Source organism: Eumetopias jubatus, unplaced genomic scaffold (genome assembly GCF_037043125.1).
Source record: "Eumetopias jubatus isolate StellerSeaLion01/CBP00866 unplaced genomic scaffold, mEumJub1_p1.0 scaffold_12, whole genome shotgun sequence".
NCBI lineage: Eukaryota > Metazoa > Chordata > Mammalia > Carnivora > Otariidae > Eumetopias > Eumetopias jubatus.
In genome coordinates this window covers 56345483-56352655 of record NW_028274818.1, presented here as the reverse complement: position 1 = coordinate 56352655, position 7173 = coordinate 56345483, and the positions used below count along the sequence as shown (strand labels likewise).

The window sequence follows — 7173 nt, the reverse complement described above, 5'->3', positions numbered from 1 at the left end:
ACCCAGAGAGGGACTGCCCCTCCCAAGGTTCCATCAAGATAGCAAACATCTTGCCTGTGAGCACACCTATGATATGCAAATCAACCAATCAGAGCCCATCCCTCCAAACCTCTCCTTTTTTCAAATTTCACATACCAAGCCAGTAGTATCCCCACCCTAAATCACCCTAGGGGCAAGTACCAGACAACCAGGGACCACCTGTATAGCCCAGAGTCCGCAGAAATTTTTCAGACTATCCAATCCTAAACTTATGCAGTGTTCTTACTCTGTCTCGCTCATTCCTTCCCTTAAAACAAAAATAAAGGCTCTGGTCCGTTATTTTCTCTTTTCTCCTTCTGCCTCCTAACTGACCCAAGTGCTTCATTTTGTGGCCTGGCAAGCCATGGAGTGCCCCTTTCTCTTGAGAACTGTAGATAATAAACTATCTTTTCAATAGCAGTTTTCTGATCTGTGGCCTCGCCATACCTGATCTAAACAAATTCGGGGGACATTTTCATACCCTTTGGCACCCATTCCTGTTGTAGACTCTTGGCCTGTCTCTAGCCCCCTTTTTCCTATTATTAAAGAGCTTTCTGACTCTGGACCCTAGCTACTGCTTTTTGGTGTAGGCTACCACCCTTCTTCTGAGGAGGTGCCCTCTTATAAAACTCCTATCCCAGAGGAGTTCCTTGAACTAACAGGCAATTAGACATCAGCCTGCCCCTGGCTTTTGGGGTAAAGGTGCTCCATCCTGCCAGGCATAACCCAATCTCCACTTCTCCCTCAGGGGTAGAGATGAGTTTAGTTGTGATGTGCTTCTCGGCTGCACCTGCCCTAGGCTCTGCTTTATCTCTAACCACAACTAGCCTCACTTGCTGCACTAATCCCAACTTCAGATCCCAGTTCTCCCATGAAGTAAAGAGCCTTCTGCCCAATTGTCCAGGCTTGTTTCTGCTATTTCTTATAATTTTCTCCACTATCCCCACCCAACCATCTTTTGACTACCTAGTCAAAGTTGTACCTGTCCTTCAATCTTCTGTGAAATCTCCAATATTACCCTCTTCCTTGCATTTGATTATATTTAGTTGAACATTTTATCATTTGTTGTCTTTTTCTATTTCATGTGCTTGAAATTTGGACAGAGGACTTGAGCATATGTGCTAAGTCTATGACTTACAAGCTATGTTAGGCTGCTTGGACATCCATAACAAAAACCACAGGTGGGGTGACTTCAACAACAGAGATTTATTTTCTCACAGTTCTAGAGGCTAGAAATCCCAGATCAAGGTCAGGTAGGGTTGGTTCCTAGTGAGGACTCTTCCTGGCTTGTAAACAACCACCTCTCACTGAACCTTCATATGGTCTTTCTTTTTTTTTTAAAAAAAGATTTTATTTATTTATTTGAGAGAGAGAGCATGATGGGGGGAGGGTCAGAGGGAGAAGCAGACTACCTGCTGAGCAGGGAGCTGGATGTGGGACTTGATCCCGGGACTCCAGGATCATGACCTGAGCTGAAGGCAGTCCCTTAACCAACTGAGCCACCCAGGCGCCCCCCACCTTTTATTTGTTTTAAAGATTTTATTTATTTATTTGAGAGAGAGAATGAGAGAGAAATCATATGGTCTTCCCATTCATATGGAAAGAAAGAGAAAGACAAGGAGTTCTCTGGCATCTGTTCTTTTTTTTTAGTTTATTCTTCATTTAACTTTTAAAACACTACTATAGTTGAATATTAAAACAAAAACAAGGGCAAGTAGTGAGCTATCATTATAGTCCTTCACTCACTCACTACTGCATATAAAATGCCAGCAGTGTTATTCACTGGCCCCATTAAGAGGTCTGACATGAACACCACCCCTGGGATGATGTTCCTCATCCTCATAGTCTTCCCCATTGTAATGGCGACATCTTTCCTGATTTGGATTAAAGTCCACGAGTTCTTCCTGGTCCATTTCATCAGTCTTTTCTACTTCCTTCCTCTCAGGTAGGAGTTTTTCCAGCAAAGAGAGTTTATCAAGAGAAAGAAAGCCATTCTCAGGAAAGTTTAGCTTAAATTCGATGATTAGGAGACTCTTCTCATGTGGTCTATGATAAATGGGCATGCCTTCATTTAGCACACACACTTGATATCTCCTCTCCATGCTTGGCAATTTGTCCTGGATGAGAGGTGATGATGATGGTTCGGTCGCCAAGAGTAGACACTGGCTTTTGAAAGCCGCACAGTGGTTCAACTAGCTGTGGGTCCACACGCGAGAAAAGGTCTTCTCCTCACCCAGTAAAAACAGCATGGTCCTTCTGATCTAAAACAATGATAATATCTCCTGGTTCCAGTCCTGGTTCTTGGTCTCCTTCACCATGGAATGTTATCTTCTGGCCATATGCCTTTGTCAATATGAACTTCTAGAATCTTCTCTCAAACTGGCTTCTTTCCACTGCAGCTTTTATATCTATCTTTGGGACTGATCTGTTCCCCACGCACACAGATTGAATTTGCTGAACCATTCCAGGTCCTATCTGATGAATTCTTGTTTGCATTCCAGTACCTTGGCAATTGGGACAATATTTGCTCCTTTCTTACCACCTCGGTCTTCACATTTATTACATATCACATTCTTTTACAGAGCTAGTTTTCTTGTTACACCATTATATAAATCTTCTAAGGTTACTGAGAGCTGATGCTTCCTCCTCCACCAAAAAACATATCAAAGATATCCATGGGGGAGTCAAACCACCACCAGCTCCACCTTCTTTAGTTGCCTGTTTTCCTCCTTTGTCATACAACTCCCTTTTCTTTGTATCAGAGAGCATTTCATAAGCTTGATAAATCTGTTTAAACTTCTCTCCTTCATTTGGATTCTTATCAGGGTGGTACTTCAAGGCCAGTTTCCTATAGGCCTTTTTCAATTCTTCCTGCGTGGCATTGGGTTTGACCCCCAAAACATCATATTAAGTGGTTTCTTTCACCATTTTCTACAGCCAGTGAGAGGGCTGAGGCCAGTGTGGGGGAGCAGGGAGGAGCACATTGCTGGGCACACCAAGAGTTCTGGAAAGTTCCTCTGGCATCTGTTCTTATAAGGAGACCAATTTCACCAGATCATGGCCCCACCCTATGACCTCACTTAACCTAATCACTTTCCTAGAGGCCTCATCTCCAAATACAGATATACTGGGGGTTGGGGCTTCAACATATGAATCTAAGGGGACACAAACCAAGTTACTAGAACAATTACTTTATATTTGAAAAGGAGGACACCCCAAAAATACAGATGTAGTGAATAGAAGGGCCAATGTCCACAACAGCCAAACTGTGGAAAGAGCCGAGATGCCCTTCAACAGATGAATGGATAAAGAAGATGTGGTCCATATATACAATGGAATATTACTCAGCCATCAGAAAGGATGAATACCTACCATTTGCACTGACATGGATGGAATGGAGGGCATCATGCTAAGTGAAATAAGTCAAGCAGAGAAAGTCAATTATCATGTGGTTTCACTTATTTGTGGAACATAAGGAATAGCATGGAGGACATTAGGCGAAGGAAGGGAAAAATAAGGGGGCGGGAATCAGAGGAGGAGATGAATCATGAGAGACTATGGACTCTGAGAAACAAACTGAGGGTTTTAGAGGAGAGGGGGGTTGGAGGATGGGTTAGCCCGGTGATGGGTATTAAAGAGGGCACGTTCTGCATGGAGCACTGGGTGTTATACACAAACAATGAATCATGGAACACTACATCAAAAACTAATGATATATTGTATGGTGACTAACATGACATAATAAAAAAAAAAGAAAAGAAAAGGAGGATAATACTGCCCAGAATTTCTTTCTTTCTTTTTTTTTAAGATTTTATTTATTTATTTGAGAGAGAGAGAGACAGCGAGAGCAGAAACACAAGCAGGGGGAGTGGGAGAGGGAGAAGCAGGCTTCCCACTGAGCAGGGAGCCCAAAGTGGGGCTTGATCCCAGGACCTGAGCTAAAGCGTCTGCTTAACGACTGAGCCACCCAGGCGCCCCTCAGAATTTCTTTCCAAAGCCTACCAAAGGGCTGAACCATGTTAAGTGTTCAAAATTTAAATTTTAACTAAACAATTTTATTCTGTGTATTTATTAAATTGAGATAGTAGAACAAGAAGCAAATTTATATCATCTGAGATTTTGGAGTTAAATTTTCTGCTTTTTAGTGTTGGATATTGTCCACTAGAAAGACTTCACATTTTTGCGGCTGGTTCTTTCCATTGCTACTACACACAGGATGAAATAGTTTATGGTGTTAAATTCTCTTTCTCTCTAAAATGGGATTTTTAAGAATATTTCAGAGGAAATCATCTTGTTCATCATATTGTTAACCTAGCTTCACACTCCATCATGAAAATCCCAGAATTCTAGCTGAATATGGACAGGCCATTTACAATTACACATCATGATTATAGAAGCCAGTTTTGTTCCGTTTGGAATTTGGGACCCTTTTTTAGTAATTTCCACCCTGTCTCTTCCAGGTCCATTAGACTTTGTGTCTTAGACTCTTTTCCCAAAGAAACACAAATTCCTTTTGGTGAGTATTAGGTAAAAAATCCAAATCAGGGTAAAATTTCCTGCTCAGGCCACTCCCTAGCACTTCAAGTTAGTCATTCAGTCCATCCTGGTTCCTAAATCATGGATCCTTTGAAAAAAAATTTCCTAGGTCCTGCCACCAGTTATTACACACACTTCCTTTGATTTACCCCTAAATTTCTCTTTGTTCTCACCTTCTTTCTGCTTTATTCCTAGTTGTCATCATGCCTGAAGCAAAACATGTATTTTCTTCTTTAGGAATTCTCTCATCTGGATTACTTTTCTCAGTTAATGGAATTGCTTTTCATTCCTTCTACTTTCACATCTCTCACAGGTAATTGATCACTGAATCATGATGATTCTCTCTCTTAAACTTCTGAATTCATTCATCCATTTAACAAGCATTTATTGAGAACTTTTTATGTGCCATGTTATAGGAATTTGATGGTGAATGAGATTGGCCCAGTCCCCACCCTCATTGGTTTTATAGTCTAGTGGGCAATGAATTTTCACTACCTGGGAAAGTGCTGGGCTGAACTCACCATAGAGGGGATATCAGGGCACAGAGACTACAGAGGGAATAGAAAGTGCAAAGTGCTGAGGGCAAAAGAAACAGTTTTTAATAGTGAAATGGAACCAACTTCAGCAAGTAGAACTGCCTTCTAAAAGGTTCCCTCACCTCTAACTAATTTTCTATTTGCTAATAAACCTTTCTTTCTAAACACAGACATATTACATCCTCATTTACCTACAGAATAGCTAAACTCAGCATATCATATATAACCCTGTGTGAGATACCTCTAGCCATCCCACATTACTTGGGAAATGCCCAAATAAAAATAACACTTTAAACTTCCATGAATTTCCTTTTCCTCCAATATTTGTTCAACTGATGAACTCATTTTAGACTCAGTTTTAATGTCATCACTATGAAAACTTTCCTCACCCTTCAATTGCTCAAAATTAACTGATTTTTTTGTTTGATTTTGTAGCTTGTCACAAGCCCCTGTGACGGCCTCTTTAGCTAGACTATATGTTTTTCAAGCCATTGGACTATTTTATTTTTATTGTTTTTCTAGCTCTGAAAATGGTGCCTAGCATATCAGAGGTGTTCACTAAATATATACTAAAATAAGTTATTAAACAGTGAATTCAACTCTTTATTCTCCTCAATGGATTCAATGCACTTGACCCCTTCTTGTTTGATTTTCCTCCTTCCCATTTTTAGAGATCATTTCTCCATTAAATGCAAAATGTGCGTTTAACAAAGAAACCTCTTTAACAAACCTTTAACAAAGGTTTAACTACTTGTGGAGTGCACTGTTCAGTTAATAGGAGAATGACCAATCTTTAATAAAGCTGGACTTAAAATGACATACATTTCCCTATGCAGATAATGACATCCTGATATTGATTCTCAAAATAAAAAATAATACTGTCATTTGACTTTTCCAGTTGCTGCTTTCTTAAAATTTGTTCCCTACTAAGTAACTTAATACATATTTAAATAAATAGGTGTAATGTTTAGTTTGCTTCAGTAGAAGTATTGACCAACAAATTTGCAGCTCAAAATGTAAGGATCACCATAACAAAATATTTGTCATTAGCAAACAAAGAGTAATCTGAAGTTTTCCATGTTTCAGGATCTCCTGCATTCAAACTACCTATCTAGGTATTTATAATACAGGAAAAAAAAAAAACCACCCACCCTGTGTATTGTTCTCTATACAAACGAAGGATGCTGTTTCACAGGTGTGAATTTGCTTATGTTGTTTTCTCTACTTAGAATATCCTTCTCATTCTCATTCTTTTAAAGAGCCACTCTTTAAGAACCAGCTTTACTATTGCCTCTTCCATGTACGATTGCCCAAGCCACATATATTGAATTTTTCTCTACCATATATTTTTTCCAATTGAGTGAAATCTCTTCAAAGAAAGGAAACATGCTTTATTGATTTTATTCCAGTGTTCCTGACACACAGTAGGTACTCAGTCAATGTTTATTAACTTTATTGAAATTTGATGCATAATATATTTTATATACCAAATATACTTTCAGGGCTGACACTAGGCAGAATGTGAAGTTTGTTTCTGGCATTCTTCTGCTATAATCTCCTTTCCTAACTTTTAGTGCATAGTCCCCTTGTCTTCATGGTTTTCCAGCAGGCTTCTTTCATTGAGAGAATTGAGAGATTATGTCTTATAGTAGTTAACACTAAGTTGTTAATAAGGAATATAACAAAAGAATGAATTTTGTAATTTTAGGAACCAAGACACCTGAATAGGGGAAGTCTATCTGGTGGGCATGAGACTTTCTAGTTCTGGTTAAATTATGCTAAGTAAGCCACTACCTCTGGTTGCTTTTTGCTGCTACATTTAAGTAACTTTGGAACTTCACAAATTAATTCACTGTGAATTCTTCCCACATGACCAAACTTTCCATATGACCAAATCCAATTTGCAGAAATTCTGGCTAAAAATAATTAAAGTTTCCTTTTAATTGAGCTAACTAAAATTTCTGTGGTGTGTCCAGCAGGAATTTGACATTTTGATTTCTTGATCTATTCAATGTTTACTCTTTAGGCTACTGGTTAATTACCACACAGATTTCTGCCCCAGCTCTGTAAACTAAACGCCCAG

The 7173-nt window shown here is 39.3% G+C and overlaps 1 pseudogene; it reads right to left on the bottom strand.

The window, feature by feature from the left end:
* Positions 1-1760: 1760 nt before the first annotated feature.
* On the bottom strand, positions 1761-2514 carry LOC114223942 (dnaJ homolog subfamily A member 1 pseudogene; annotated as a pseudogene).
* Between the last annotated feature and the right edge of the window lie 4659 nt (positions 2515-7173).